The sequence below is a fragment of the Lissotriton vulgaris genome, unplaced genomic scaffold (genome assembly GCF_964263255.1).
Source record: "Lissotriton vulgaris unplaced genomic scaffold, aLisVul1.2 SCAFFOLD_4086, whole genome shotgun sequence".
NCBI classification, from domain to species: Eukaryota; Metazoa; Chordata; class Amphibia; order Caudata; family Salamandridae; genus Lissotriton; species Lissotriton vulgaris.
The window spans coordinates 51783-67647 of NW_028246703.1; the positions used below are offsets into that span (position 1 = coordinate 51783).

A 15865-nucleotide genomic window follows, 5' to 3' on the forward strand; every position below is an offset into this window, starting at 1 on the left:
ATATTAATTAAAAGTTTAAAAAAAAATAATGATGAACATATAGGGGTCAATTCCGATTCGGGAAACAAATCCGTACGACGAATCGTATTCGTAGCCTTTTCCGTACGAATCGTACCAATCCATCCGAATCGCGTAGTGCGATCCGTAGGAAAAGAATTCGTATGAATGTGTGCAAACCGTATGAAAAGCAAGTGAAAATCCGTACGATACTGGACCCTCACAGTGAACCGTACGATTCGTAAACATGCTGTATGCCCGACAAGTACGATCCGGAACAGGGAACGAGAAAGCGATTCATACGGAAAACTTCGTATGAGCAATTCATACGGAAAACCACACATTCACATACACACCGTACCCCTGCATTCATGGGGCTACACACCGTACCCCTATGATCTGTACCTCTACGCACCATACCATGATGCACCGTACACCTGCGCACCGTACACCAATGCACTATACACCCATGCACCGTACCCCTACGCACCGTACCCCTACGCAGCATACCTCTACACACCGTACCCCTACGCACTGTACCCCTGCAATCATGGGGTGCACTCGCGTACCCGGGGGGTCCGTGTCGCTTGCGGTTCGAGTCAAAATATACTTTTACAGATGTTTTTGTCAAGGACCCCACAAGTCTTACCTGTGACTTGCGAAGTAATCTTGCAGAGACGACATGAGCCACCACCGCCGGACCCACCCTGCCCCCCTAGCTGGTTATACACAGGTTAGGATGCTGATAGGCACGGGGAAGGAAGCCAAAAGGACGCTGGGATGTACTTGGTAGCCTGGTAAGGAACCTCCCTCTGTTTGGGGACCGCCGTGTGTACTAACCACTATATAGGAGAAATAAGAGCCCTTAGTAATACAAAACACAAACACACAACTTAGCCCCTTCCTTACTCCTCCCTCTATGTATGCACATGCAAGGAATGTTCTAGTACCTGTGGAGGAAGTCATCAGGCGTACACAAGGTATCAGCGCTCCTGCGATAGTTGGAGAAAAATCAGCAAGTGCGTCTTTGGCGCGGTAAGGCAAACAAAATAATGCACTCCAGCGCGTTTAAGTAAATTAAAGGACTGGCGTTCCCAATGTGGCCTCACAAAATCAGCAAGGCGCCTTTTGGAGTGGAAAGATAAACAAAACAATGTGCTCCAGCGCGGTGCAGTAAATAAAGATCAGGGCGTCCCCAATGTGCCCCTACCAAAATCAGCAAGGCGCCTTTTGACGCGGAAGAACAAAACAAAATGCGCTCCAGCGCATGTGGGTGTGTAGGAGAGCAGAATAGAAGCAGGGCGTCCCCAGCGTTGCCCAAACAAGGAAATGCCCTCAAATGCGTGAGGGACTCCAGGGAGTTGAGTTGTCACGCTACCTGAGTGAAGGGTCGGAGACAGCAGCGAGCAACAGTGCGAGAACCACCAGGTAAGTTCCAACAAGGAAAGTCGAAGGAAGGCAGGGAACATGCTTCTGGGCTGAGGACCACCGTGAATCTGGAATCCGAAGCGCTGAGCGGGCGGAAACCATGGGTCTTAAGTGGTTTCCCCCGGAAGCGCTTTAAGTCGCCGGCAGCCTTCTGAGTGCAGCTAGACTGCTAACTCCCTTCGGACCGGAAGTGAGTGATGTCTTCTTCGTCAAAGGTACGGAGCAGCATCCCTTCCGCAACCCTGCAGAAAACGCTACCCTACCGAAACATGACAGTTTTAAACTCCCGTATAAAAAGAGTTGTACGGAGTGTTGTCGTAACGAATCGTACTTGCTGGTTCGTGAAAAGCTGCTTCAATCCATACGGACGTCACGTATTGCGAGTTCCGAATGTGATTTGGTACGTATTTTTAAGTCGCATGGTCTTTTGTACGATTCGTACGGAGATCTGCTATCGATTCGGATCGTACCTCATCGCACGTACGGGGACGTTGAAGGTGTACGATTCGTACGGGAAAAATGCTCCATACGGCGATTTCTTAGGGGATTTTAACTAATAGGAATCAACCCCATAATGTTGTATGTTAATGTTTTTTTTAAGCTTACAGGTTTTTAGATTGGTTTATTGTGTCCTTTAGTTAAATGTTATTTTATTTTATAGATCAAAAATTATGTGTGAGTATGGAGTATTTTTTGTATATATAACATTTTTAGTGTCCGGCAACTTACCCTAAATGCTTTAGATTGTAGTGGAATTAGTAATCGTTACCCCTTTAGTGTCCAACATCTTCTTGGTGTATATTGGAGTGGGAATTGTAAATGTCACCCCTTAAGTGTCCAACACCTTCCCCAAAAATGTTTAAATTGGAGTGGCAATAGTGAATGGCACTCCTTTAATGGCCTTTGTAAAGCAAAATTGTCCCACACATTTGCCACTAAGTTGGTAAGCAGTGGACTAATGGCACCAGGTTAATTTTCGTTATTTAGCAATACCAATCACACAGCTGTAAATAGAACAAGAGGCTAACTTCTAAGACATAGGCCAACCAGTATACTCATTCAACCACCGAAAAATAAACCACTATAGCACACATTACTTAAATTCAGGTCAAGATATTAAAAAGAAAAGCCAGAAAAATTGTTTTTGGGAAAAATATATATACTTTGTGTATTTATTCAAATATTAACAGTGTGTCACAATCATAACAAATCATTAAAAAATACATCAGGTATATTGAACATTTCATTAAAAGCATAAAAGGTCACAAAGAATAGACAAAACAAACATTTGTTTAAAAGTTCATAAGAACAGGGGTCGACGCGGCGTTTCGGTTACAGGCTAACAATAAACAACCTTCTTCAGGACCAAGTTCTAAAAAGAAACAGAAAATTACTTTTTATGCATTTCCAATTTTTTACAAACAAAGCATATATCCAAAACAACATTACTTAATGGCTAAACTGTTCGGTGGTTGGCACTAGACAAAAACTGGTGATTTTTAAAATTATTGGTATTGTTAAAGCACATAACCTAATGATAGGGGCACCATTTAGTGAATCCCAAGGTGTATTTATTGGGGAGACCTGTATGGTCAAGACATCTTATTCTTCATGTCTAACAATCAACAAAAGTTACCTGAATTTATTAAAGGCTTCCAGATATATCCTGGAGTGCCGGAAACCGGTTGTAAAATCCGGTCATTAACTGATGTGAATTCGCGATGTTTTTGATCTAACATACGCTGTATTGATCTCTGGAAGTGATAATAAAATATGGATCAATATTTTGTGTGCTCTTATTTATCTTTTAAGTAACAAATCAATATAGCACGTCACTACCTTGTATTTGTACAGGGAAGGATCACACTCTGGTAGTAGGAGCCACCGATATTGGTTTTCAGATAAGCTGTAGAGAAATACATCTTTTACCGTATTGTAATCAAAGGAGTGATTGTTAATTGTCATGTAGGGTTCTAATTATTTAGACTTACCCAGATTTTAATGACTGGCTGCTTAATGTTTTCACGAGCTTTTCAATTGGCTTGTGTATCACTTTTGGCGTTCATACCTTGGCGGGGATTCTCCTGCCACTATTGATATAGAGGATGGAACTTTTGTTAGGATCACTATTTGTTTAATGATACTCATTTGCAGTTTTAACGTAAAATATCTAATAACTGCCTCTCCATTGATTTAGTATATACTTTCATGAAGGAAGTTTAAATGACAGGTTTGTTACTGGCTAGCATATTATCAGTACTAGTATTCTATGTAGGACATAGCAGTGCAGTTGCACCCGTTGATTTGACTTTTACATCCATTGATCACATTCTTTAGACATACGTTAATGATGTTACTTTTTGTGTTGCTTCTTTTATCTACGTTTGTTATATATTGTATATTTAGCGTTGGTATCTTACCATAGCATAAGCATAAATAGCGCGTCTTATTCATTATTGTGTCCAAAACTCGACAAATTGTATTTGGGTTTGTGGCACCTTAAGGGTGAGGATGCAGGTTTTAATCCTCGAGCTTGTGATGGTAATATGCCCGCCTAGGGTTTGCCTAAAACATTTCAGGACCCACCCGCCGATCTGATAGGCTGAAAATTTCTAAAAACCGATGATTCATTAGGCGCAGAACAGACGGGAGGCTAAACGAATTCCGTTCAGCGCGGGGCAAGTTAGCTAATGACAGGGTCGGTCGTGCTCCGCTTACCTGGTATTAAGGATTCGGCCTCCCTGCTCCTACTCCGTCAGCATTTTCTCGATTCTGCTCGGATTGAAAGTATTAGGGACACGTAAATCGCGGTTTATTTATAATACGGCGTTACTGATTGGGCGGTCAGTCTCCTGCTTTTTGGTTGGTTGACGGGATGTCACCTGACATTTCGTTTGTAAACAAACACCCGTAAGTGGCGCGTTAGACAGCGTGATTACCGCGATATACCTAGTTTAATATGCGCGATAATCTAACGCATTTCGGCAGTAATATGCGAAAATTGGGGGCAGTGTGCAGAACTCGAGTGATATCTGCTTACAACTCGAGTGTAATATATAGGAGACGTTCTATATTGTCTCATAGACCAGAGTGGAAGCCGCCGGTTGTTGGGCTTACTCACTAGTCTAACCCCTACAGTAGGGTTGTGTCTATCATAAAGACGTGTAGGGCATTAAGAGGCATTGAATGCTGAAAGATACGTTAGCGCTCAGCCTGCAAAATGTACAGCTAGGTGCCACGGTGGCATATATGGTAACATGCTCGTGCTCAACACATAGTTGGTGCAACTCAATGCTGCGAATTCATTACTATAATTTGAGATACTTCAATCTTTGGTTGGCACATATGTGTTATCCCTTAGAGAAATATTTGAAGAGTATCATATGTTAGGGGGGTTGATATCACTTTGTAGTACAAATATATATATGAAGAATTTATTGATATTGCGCCCATGATATAAACATCGGGACTGTCTCGTGCCTAATCTAATTAAATCATAGTTCTCCTGTTCAGTTAAATTATCTTTTCCCAATCTTCTCTGCTGTTGAGGCCGGCGCGGACACTGTTACACTTGGACATGTAAAATTGCTCGCGTCTTTTTCTTTTTTGGGTCAGGTTACCGCCTCTTGTGCTTAGACTAACATGCTCAAGGCAGCACCAGCGAAGGTCATTAATCTCATGTTTAGCTATCTTCCAGTGTTCAGTTAGAGGGGCGCCTACCTTACTTGTGCGAAGAGCTGATCTATGCTCATTCAGTCTTGTTCGGACTTCTCTGGAGGTTTCCCCTATGTAAATAAGTTTGCAAGGGCAGCTGATGAGGTAGATTACACTACATGTTCTACAATTCATGTAACTAGTTGGTTTTAAGACAATATCTTTGATGGTGATAGTATTTCCACGAATGATGTTTTTACAGTTACTGCAACCTGAACAGGGGAAAGTGCCTGTTGGCATCGGTGCATTGTCAATACAGGGTTGGATTGCTCTCTTGGGTTCCCTATACGTATGAACCAAACTATTTCTGATGGTTCTGTTCCTTCTGTAGGAGAACATGGGTTTGGGTAGTCTGTTTTGCTGTTTGTCATTTACTAGATGCCAATTTCTATTGATAATGTTTTTGAGTTTGTTACTAATTGGATTATAGTTCGTAACAAAGATGATAGGCTGGTTACTGGGTTCTTTCTTTTCTTTCGGTTGGAATAGGTTCTCACGGTTGTAGTATTTGGCGCGCTTGTACGAGTGTCTAATGAGTCGTTTGGGATATCCGCGTTCTAGGAATTTAGTTCTAAGGACACTGGCATGTTTTTCGAAGTCTTGGGATGTTGTACAGTTTCTCTTAAGTCTCAAGAATTGACCGAATGGAATATTGTTGACTTGACTAGGTGGATGGTTACTTTTATGATGGAGCATAGTATTTCTGTCAGTAGGTTTTGTGAAAAGTTCTACATTTAGTATTCCATTGGTGTTTTTGATGATCAGGTCAAGGAATTCACAACTGTTGTTATCTATGTGTGAGGTGAACTTAAGATTATTATCACCAAGATTGAGCCATGTAATAAACTCTCTAAGTGTCTCTATAGGGCCCGTCCAGATGAAAAAGACGTCGTCTATGTAACGAGACCACTTTGAGATATTTTCATAGAACGGTGATACTGTATTAAAAATGTGGTGTTCTTCAAAGTTTGACACATACAGACATGCCAGACTAGGGGCACAGGTGGCCCCCATGCTGGTCCCCTTAGTCTGTCTGAACAGTTGTTTATTGAATAAGAATAGATTATTTTTCAGTACCACAGAGATACAGTCTATGATGAACTGTTCGTGGGCTGTGAGGTCCCTATCATCTTTGTTAAGCATAGAGGTGATAACTTCTATTGTTGCATTTTGGGGAATGTTTGTATATAATGATTCAATGTCTAGTGTAACTAGAAATTGAGAGTGGGGGTCAAAGGCTAAACCTTCTATCTTGTGAATGATGTCTGTTGTGTCCTTAGTGTACGCTTTTTGGGTGGTGACCAAAGGTTGTAGAAAGACATCTGCGTACTTACTAAGTGGTTCCGTGAGGGACCCGATACTCGAAACGATAGGCCTCATTGGGGGATTCAGGATATCCTTATGGACTTTCGGAAGTCCATAAAGGGCTGGGATAATTGGATCTTGATTAAGGAGGAAAGAAAATTCCTCTTCGCAGATTACACCGTCATCTCTGGCATGTTTCAATAGGTTAGCAATTGATAGTTTCAAAGAAGTCCATTCATCCATATGTGCTAACATGTAATGTTCCTTATTGTCTAATAAATTCAGCATTCTATTGTTATAATCGGGGGTGTCCATCACCACGATGCCACCCCCCTTGTCTGCCGGTTTTATGGTCAGTTCGATGTTGTTCTGTAGTGTCTGTAGTGCTAATGTCTCGTCTTTACTGAGATTGTGGCAGATCCAGTGTCTTTGTTTCAATAAGTCATCCACACTCTTATCCACGCTACGCTCGAAGGCTTCGATGTCTTTAGGAATCATGTTAATACTGGGGGTCCACACTGACTTGTTTTTAAGGCCTGATTTGTTGTTAATAGAGTTTTTCTCTTTTCCCTCAAAGTACATAGCTAGCCTGATTTTTCTAAAAAAACTTTGAAGGTCTCTCTCCAATGAATATCTATCAATGTTGGATGCTACTGCGTATCCTAGTCCTTTTTCTAGTAAGGTGATTTGTTGGTTGGTAAGTGTGTATTTGGAAAGATTAATAATTGGTGCTTTGTTATGACTACTTAGTCCCAGTGTTTCTGACTCCGTGTGTTTGGACGTCGTTGGAATTGGGGTGTCGCATTGTAGTTCCCTCGCCCTCGGCCCCTTCCCTTCGGGGGACCGAAATTTTGTTGGCGCTGTTCCAAAAAAGAAAGGCTATTGGGGTTAGACATGTTAGGTGTTTCTCTATCTTTTGTATTACCATTATCATTTTGTTGTTCCCCCTCCGAGTCTGAGCTCGTATATGAATTATCAAAGAACCTGACTTTTTTCTGGAAAGTGCGAGGTTGATTTTGCCATGGTCTACGTTGTAGATGGTTCTCCCTACTTCTCTCATAAAAGTCTTTCTGTAGATACGGATAGACATACTCCGGGTTGTAGTTAGAGATGTCTTTACGTAATTTATTACTTTTCTTATTGGCTAGGTAGTCAGTATAACTGGAAACATCCTTCTCTATTTCATCTAGTTTCTGCTTTGCTTCTTGGAGTGCTGAGCTGTTTAGTTTGGTTTCCATTTCTTCTATTTCTTCACGCTCTACTACTAGTACCTCCTGGGCAGTCTCTATAATAAGGATAATCCAATCGCGACTGCAGCGATTTGCCACCAATGTCCAGTTTTCTATAAATTTTCTATTATTTATAAAAATCCCGGGTTCATTGACTACTTGAAGACCTTTGGGAATCACTCCTTTCTTACAATACTCTACTAGGAATTCTGCGTGTAATTCAGCCCTGACTACCTTCTTTTTTAAATTCCATAGAGCACGCCACTGCTCTTCGTCTGATTTATCCAGGCGGACTGTGGAGATGTTTTTCACTGAGGGGCCATTGATTATCTTATTGAAATGATCTTCCGTGTAGCTGAGTACTTTTATGCCTTCCATGTGATCCCCTATTTAGATGTTTTTTCTAAATGATGGTTTAACGGTACAGGAAGGGTGAAGGAACCCTTTAATGGCCAACACTTTCCCCAAATTGGTTTAGATTGGAGTGGTAATAGTAAGTTTCTTCCTTTTAGTCCAACACCATCCCAAAAGTCATTTAGATTGGAATGGGATTAGTTAATGTCACTCCGTCACCTTCCTCAAATTGGTATAGAGTAGAGTAGGAATGTTAAATGTTACCCTTAGTGTCCAACATCTTCCCCAAATTGATGTACATTGGAGTGGGAATATTAAATGTTACGCTTTAGTGTCCAACACCTTCCCCAAATTAGTTTGCATTGGAGTGGGAATAGTAAATCTCATACCTTTAGAGTTCAGCACCTTCTTCAAAATTGTTTATGTTGGAGTGCAAACATTTAATTTAACCATTCTAGTGTGGAATACCTTTGCTAAATTGTATTTCTATGTAGTAAGAGTAGTTTAGGTCATTTAATTAGTGTTGTTGGAGATTAGACGGATAATCAAAAAAGATGTTAGTTGTATATTTGTAATAAATGACATTATTATTTACATAGGGCCAGATGTAGGTGGCCAAATAGCAAGCACTGACGCTGAAATTCGCAGAAACACCGAATCGCTAAATAAGGAATCGCTAAAAACAATGGAAAACAACTAGCGATTCCTAATGTAGTGAAAATCCCACACCGACTCACTATTTAGTGATTATCAAAATAAGGAATGGCTAAAAAAATTCGCTAAGCAATGTACATAAACCCGCTATTACCGAATCCTTAAAAAATCACTAATTAAGAATCGCAAATGACCACAAACTTAAAGCAGGTGGTAACCAGGTGCACAGCATATAAACAGCCCCAGAATGCATCAGCCTGAACACAATGGCGGCCCTGTATGTCATTGCAAGACAGTTATGGATACGAGCTGCAGCACAAAGTATCTGGAGATGACAGGAACGCGTATACAGATTGTGCATCACCTTATTCCAATTCACAGAGGCTGAAATCCATGAAAGGTACAGGCTTCACCCAAGCACCAATGGTTATAATTTATTTATGAACTGTGCGATTACTTAAAATCATTACAGTATAGAACAATACAGTTTGGTTCAATAAAATACAGTAAAATGCAGTAAAAAGCCCCCCCCCCGCTCGGTATACACTGGTCTGGCCCATTAGTACCGATATTTGTTCTCGGTGCGGACTATGTACACTGGTGCTATACATTATTAAAGGAATTAAAAATTTTGAGTCAACGTGAGACCTCGCTTACCAGGGTCTGGAGGGAGTATATAAGTTTGACATCCTCAGTTGCACTGTGGACTACATTGGGCCCAGGGTCGGCACCGGTTGGATACCTCTGACTGATGGAACCCTTTTCTTTTCGGCAGGTCCCTGTATTATCTATGGATTGCCAACTTTGGGACGGCGGGTCACAGGGCTCTTCGGGATGGTATCCTTTAATTGGTCTTCGAGTGCCATTTTAATTTGATGGATGAACTTGCCTATCCTAGCTAGTAAACATGTTGTGGTTTCAGAGAAACACCAATCCGAGGCCTCTTTGCAAGTTCTGTGGCCCAAGATGCGTAGTGCCGGTCGTAGCAGACGCTGTCGGTCGCTGGCCAGCTTGGTACAGCAACATAACAAGTGTAGCCAGGATTCTCTGCGATAATTGCAAAGTCGGCAGGCAGTGGCTCCGTCCGGGCGTGCCCAGCGTGGATTGAAGTCCGTTATCCTGAGGGCCAAGAGGCGCATAAACAGAATTTTCTGTCTTGCTTCGGTTGTTAGTGAGTCTTGTAAGTATGGTTGAGGTTTACCGGGAGTGTAGGACTTGTCCAGGGCCAACGTTAGTGGGTTGGGCCGGAGCGAGGAAAGGTCTAGCTCAAAGGAAATGGACTGGACTTGGCGCTTGACGGCTTTTGCCCAGGCGGAATATGGAATTTCGTGTAAGTGCAGACTCCGCCCCTCGATCTTCAAAAGTTCAATGGCTAGTTCCACCTGGGCTTTCCATGGCGAGCCTGCTTCGCCAAAGATGGTTTTTAGCGCGTGCTTTAAGGTGTTTTCGGGCGACTTCAGAACTCTGATGTAGTATTTTAGCAATTCCCCCAATAGTATCAGTTCAGGACGTTTCAGGCCTATTTCCAGTCTCACCCTGTTGTTCCTGGCCTGTTTGGGGGCCCGTAGCACCATCTTGTATGCTTTCACCTGTGCTGCTTGGACCACTTTCACAAAAGCCCCTGGGTAGGCTATATGGCCGTACGTGATAGCGGGAATCAATTTGGCCCTGAGTACTGTCAGCATCGGATGTGCAGAGGGACTGTCCAGGCTGTGGCTTAGACGTCTTAGAGATGTAATTATTTTGTTGATTTTTGGTTTAAGCGCCTTCAGATGTTTGACTGCGGTGGCCCTCTCTGATACCCATGTGCCCAGATAGTTGTAGGATGGGGCCGTGGTGATTCGGTGTTCCCCCAGAGACCATGACAATTTAGTTTTGTGTGGATATTTACCAAAGATTATTATCTTGGTCTTGCTCACATTAATATGTAACTCGTTCTCCTTGTTGTACGTCGCAAGACTGTTTAAGGCTCTTTGGAGGCCTACCCTGGTGTGGTCCATAATTACTGTGTCATCTGCGTACTGGAGCGTGCCCAGAACCAGCTTCCCCAGTCTGGGCGGTGCTAGGTTGGCATCTTTCAGGGCATGCCCCATGTCTGCAGTGTACAGGTTGAAAAGCAGGGGGGCCAGAACACACCCCTGCTTTAATCCAGAGTCAGTGGAAATTCTTGTGGTTACAGAGGTGGCGCTTAGTTTCACCTGAACCCAGGTCCCCTCGTAAAGTGCTTTTATGGCCTTTAGAAGATCTCTAGGGATCCCCCAAGACTCTAGTTTTGCCCAGAGCCGGCATCTGTTCACACGGTCGAAGGCCGTTGAGTAGTCTATAAAGCAACAGAACAGGGGCAGCTTATTCCGCATGTTGGCCTTCTGAGCGAGGTACGAGAGCGCTATGATGTTGTCCAGCGTGGAACAGTTAGCCCTGAAGCCGGTCTGTGAGGGCGGGAGTATGCCGTTCTTATCCACCCAAGTTTCCAGGTCCTTAAGTAGCAGGCGGGCATAGATCTTGGCTTCAATGTCAAGAAGGGCTATCAGTCTGTAATTAGCCGGATTCGAGTGGTCACCTTTTTTGTGGATAGGAAAGAGGATTGAGCCTTTCCAGGAGAATGGCAGGGTTGCAGTTGCGAATGCGTGGTTAAATAGAGGAGTAAGTTTGGAAGCGAAGAATGCAGGATCTTTCTTAAAGACCTGTGCGGGGATTCCGTTAGGGCCTGGGGCACCGTCGGGTCTGATGGCTTTGATATATTTTGCTATCTTCGCCTCCGAGAATTTTCCAGGTACGGGCGGACATGAGACATCGTTCAAGGCACTTTCAGGGCTGATGGTAGCTGCTGCCGCCTTGGGCCACCCGGTTGTACCGTGAGACGTTCGATTTGACTCACTAGTATACAGCCCCTTTGCATATTGTTCCCATACTTTTCCTCCAACACTGTTAACCTTATGTACACCACCTGATGACAGGCTGTTGATGTAGCGCCAGAGCTTGCTATTATCTTTGCCTTTAATTATGGAAAACACTGTCAGCCAATTCTGTTCGATCCGTTTTCTTTTCAGATCCCAGATGTTCTTTTTGTACTTGGCTCGCAGAACGGCAATGGGGAGCCCCCCTGGCAGGTGGATACCTTTCTTTTTTGCTCTCACTGCCTTGTTGAGTGCATGCTTGGCAAGCTTAAGACTGTGGGTTTTTTGGTGACCTGGGATGAGATTTTTTTGTCCGTTTCTTGATCGGTGGGTATTGCCCAGGCACATCAGTAAGTCATTGGTCAATGTTTCCCATAGGTGTAATATACATTCACTTTCTTGTGGCCATGGTACTGTCGCCCTGTTAGCTATGAATGCATTAAGACTGTGGCTAAGATTGGTCGACCATTTTATTCTTTTAAGGACTAAATGGTGTTCTTCGCCTGTTGTCATACCAATTACGGCGTAGGAGTCCGCCTGTTCTCGTGTCAGGTTGAATGTGACACGAAGGGGTCTATGGTCGCTTTCGACTCGGTCGTCTACAGTGAAGTTGCAAAGTTTGTTAGCCAGTCCTGCATTGATGAAGATATAGTCTATAGTGGAGACATTTCTGAAGGTCGGATAGGCAGACCATGCGGGGTAGCGCATTTTTTGTATCCCGTGGGTGGATTGCAAGTTGTAATTTGCTAAAAGTTCAATCAGTTGGGCTGACTTCCTGCTGGGTGGTTTCATGTGTAGCAGATCCAGGCCTCTCAGGTTAAAGTCACCGACTATGATTACATCATAGTGCAAGCGGCTTATTAGTAGATCTTCCAGGGCGGTGGTGAATGATTCCAAGCCGTGTGGAGAGTGAAGTTTTGCAGGGTTGAGATAACAGTTGATTAATACAAGCGGTCGGGTTGTTTGGTCCGCTCTCAGTCCTTCTATTGAGATAGCTTGTAGGTCCGGTGGCTCCAGACATAGTTCTTTTATTTTTAATTTGCAGGCGTGGCTTACAAAGATTGAGAGACCCCCTGACGGGCGACCAAAGATCGTCCTTTTGGTTGCTGGTTTGAAATATTCGTGGTAGCCAGCGATTGGTGAAGTGGTCCTTGCCCAGGTCTCCTGGATACATAGTATGTCCCCCAGTGCGAGATAGTCATGGGTGGCTGTAACCCTGCGGATGTTATTTAACCCTGCAATGTTCCATGAGATGATGCTAAGGTTGCGATCCTGGCCTCTTGGTGGGCGTACGCGACTGATGTTTACGTATGTGTGGGGGGGGTTAGGAGCCCCGTCTCCATGTGTCCTCCGAAAGGGCTGGTCCTTGCTGAGGTCGTTGCACGATACGCTGTTTTTCTTTTAGCAAGAGTTTTATTTTTAGCGGGGATCTTGGCCTCCCGGCTTTCAGTCCCCCGTCAGAACACGTGGAATTTGTGCCTTTGAGAACAGAGATGGCATGTTGTGGACCATAGTGTGGTCTGAGGACGTGCGGGTATTTTGGAACCCTGGGGGCGGTGACTTCTATACCCCATTCTGCCAGTTGGGATGATTCTTGGAGGACAGCTTTTTGGGCTTGCTGGTTTGCTAGTCCGACTATGGTGGAATCACCGTGAGTATCTGTGTCCAGGCTCTTGAACTTCACCCACTCGATCATCCCCGAGGTGATGTGTGCCAGGGGTTCAATGTGGCCGAAGAGTCGTACGATATTGGACCTGTTCAGGATGTCGAAGGAGTCCATGGCTGTAAATCTGGGGGTGAACAACAGCTCGTAAGTTTTTAGTGGTTTGTTATTTTCTGAGGAGCGCCATTGTGCCCCTTCACCGGGGGACACGTGCCTCTGATGAAATGGGTGTGCAATGATTGCGTGACGGTCACCTGGGCACTGTCTGTCGGAGTTCGTGTTTGGGGGGCTTGCCTCTCTTGACAGTCCTTGCCACTCATCATTGATAGCGTTCGGGGGAGGGAGGTTGTTGTATATAGCTCCTAGTTGCTGGCTACCTGGTACCTTGGTTGGAGGACCTACCAGAGAAGGCAGTCCCAGCTGCGCTCCCAAATACGAAGGGTGGGTTGATTCTGTCTTATGTTGGGGGACCCAGCCAGATGGATCATTGGCGCTGGAAGGACCTCCGGAAACCACTAGTGAGGGCCGTGGAAGATCCACCGCATTACTGGGGCCCTCCGGAGCAGGGATTGAGTGTCTAGGGGTCTCACTAGGGACAAGTGGTGCGTCACTGGGCTTGACAGACTTCAGTGCACGGTTTGAGGTGAAGATAGGAAAGGGTGTTTTAAATGTACTTTCAGTTATGGTGGCGCCAGAAGTTATTGTGGCTGATGGTATGATCCTGCTTTTGGTTTTAAGTTTCTTTAGTTGTTTCTTAAGTCTTTTTTTTGCTCTCCGTGAAAGCGGACCGTTTGCACCAGCCGATGCGCAGTTGGCCTGTTCCGAGAGAGGAATGCTGACGGATGAATCGTCGCTTTCGGTTTCAGGCTCCAAAACCTCAAAGTCCCCGCTTCCTTGTTCTGGCATGGTGAGCTTGCTACATGGCACTGCCAGCGAACCTTTTGATGAGCTGGTGACCGTGGTGCAGGGATCATTCATTACTTCATGCACTCTCGTCAAAGCTGGTGGCTTATGCGCCAACTGTGTTAGAGGGGGCCTCTCTCCAAGGCCCTTGGCTAATGAGAGCATATCTTTTAGAACTTCGGGTAGGCTTGCCCATTTTTCTATAATGGCGGCACCCGAGTTGATATTGGCCGCATGGGTTTCAAATAGCACCTCTAACTTTGCTAGTTTGTCGTCTTGGCGCGCTAAGTGCTGGGCAATTGAGTGCAGGAGGTCAACTTGAACCTCCATCTTTGTTGACTGCCATAATAAGGCCCTAGCCATGGTGTCTTGCACTTCTCTTATTATGGACAGGTTTACTTCTTTGACCATGACCTCATCGCCTGAGTCTTGATGTTGTGTTAGGCTCAAGGGGCTCCGTGCCTCCGTCTGCTGCGGATGCCTGGGGTTAATTCTGGCGGAGTATATGGGGGTGTTTTCTAATGTCCGCTCTATTGAGTGTTCTAGTTTTTGCAAGAACGATGCCGTTAGCGCGGCCTTACCCGGAGTGGTTGTCTCCGTTGTTGCCCGGGGTGTCACAGGCGTGCACAGGTGCGCTGCCTTGCCCGGAGTGGTCATCTCCGTTGTTGCCCGGGGTGTCACAGGCGTACACAGGTGTGTCCCAGGGCTCGTTGGGGGAGAGGGTGCGGTGCCCGTGTTTTGCTTTGCGCTACCTGTCTCCTCCTGTACACCCTCCGTGATGCTCCTGTGAACTTCTGCTAGGATCCTTAACGGGCTTTTCGCTCTGGCAGTGGAATGAAGTAGGGCTACCTGGCTCCGGACGTCTTCCAGGCTTTGGGCCTTTCCGGAGTCTGCAGGGTCGCAAGAGTAACTGCAAGGATGATCTTGCTGCGATATTGGCAACCACGGTGTACCACTGCCCTCGGGTCCTTGTATACTCCTGTCCATGGTTATCAGGCCACTGGGGGCCTGGAAGAATTGGGTGATGAGACCCTGTGGGAGGAAGTTGCCCTGGACTGAGTCCTGAAACTTTTGGAGGTTGGCACCTTTAGTGCTCCTAGTGGTCCTTCTTAATACCGTATTTTCAGGGTTAGCCTCTGCCCCCACCACCTCCTCCTCCTCCTTCGTGCTCAGCTTGATTTTTTTAGGCATCATCCTTTGAGTGCCTTTAGACACTGTGAGCTGGGGCTGTGTGATGTGTAGTGTGGGAGGGTGAAAGGGTCCGCTTACTTGTGATCCTGGTTATTGAGGTGGCTGCCCTGTGGGAGCCTTTAGCTTATTGAGCTTGTTGTGTGAGCTTAGGGAGAGTTAATAGCTCTCCTCATAAGCCGTGCTATACTGGGCTGTCTCTTTTACAGGGGGGGAGGGCGGCTGCAAGCGGAGCACACAGGGTGACCGCGGGCTGGGAGACCTAGTCAAGCAGCCCCTTGGTCCGCACCCTCGGCTCTTACTTTGCAGCTGCCTCTAATGGCTGCCGCGCTTGCCACTGCCACTTACCTCCACGCTGGCTACTCGGTTAGCCTCCGAATCTCCAGGCTCCGGGCTCTCCGGATGCCCCGGTTCACGCTCCGGTTCACACACCGGAAAGTTCCAAAAGACCAAACTATGGATGCTGAGGCCCTTGCACGTCCCGCTTGCAGCTCTGTTACTGGCTTCCAGGCTTTGCGTCCACAGCTCAGAGA

The 15865-nt window shown here is 45.3% G+C and overlaps 1 long non-coding RNA gene across 1 annotated transcript; it reads right to left on the reverse strand.

Moving 5' to 3' along the window:
- Nucleotides 1-2659: 2659 nt before the first annotated feature.
- Nucleotides 2660-3308, reverse strand: LOC147665786 (uncharacterized). Its single transcript, XR_015304974.1, has 3 exons — nt 3265-3308; nt 3062-3179; nt 2660-2797 (listed from the first exon to the last, which is right to left on the reverse strand). It is a non-coding gene; the product is annotated as an uncharacterized LOC147665786 (long non-coding RNA).
- Nucleotides 3309-15865: the final 12557 nt, after the last annotated feature.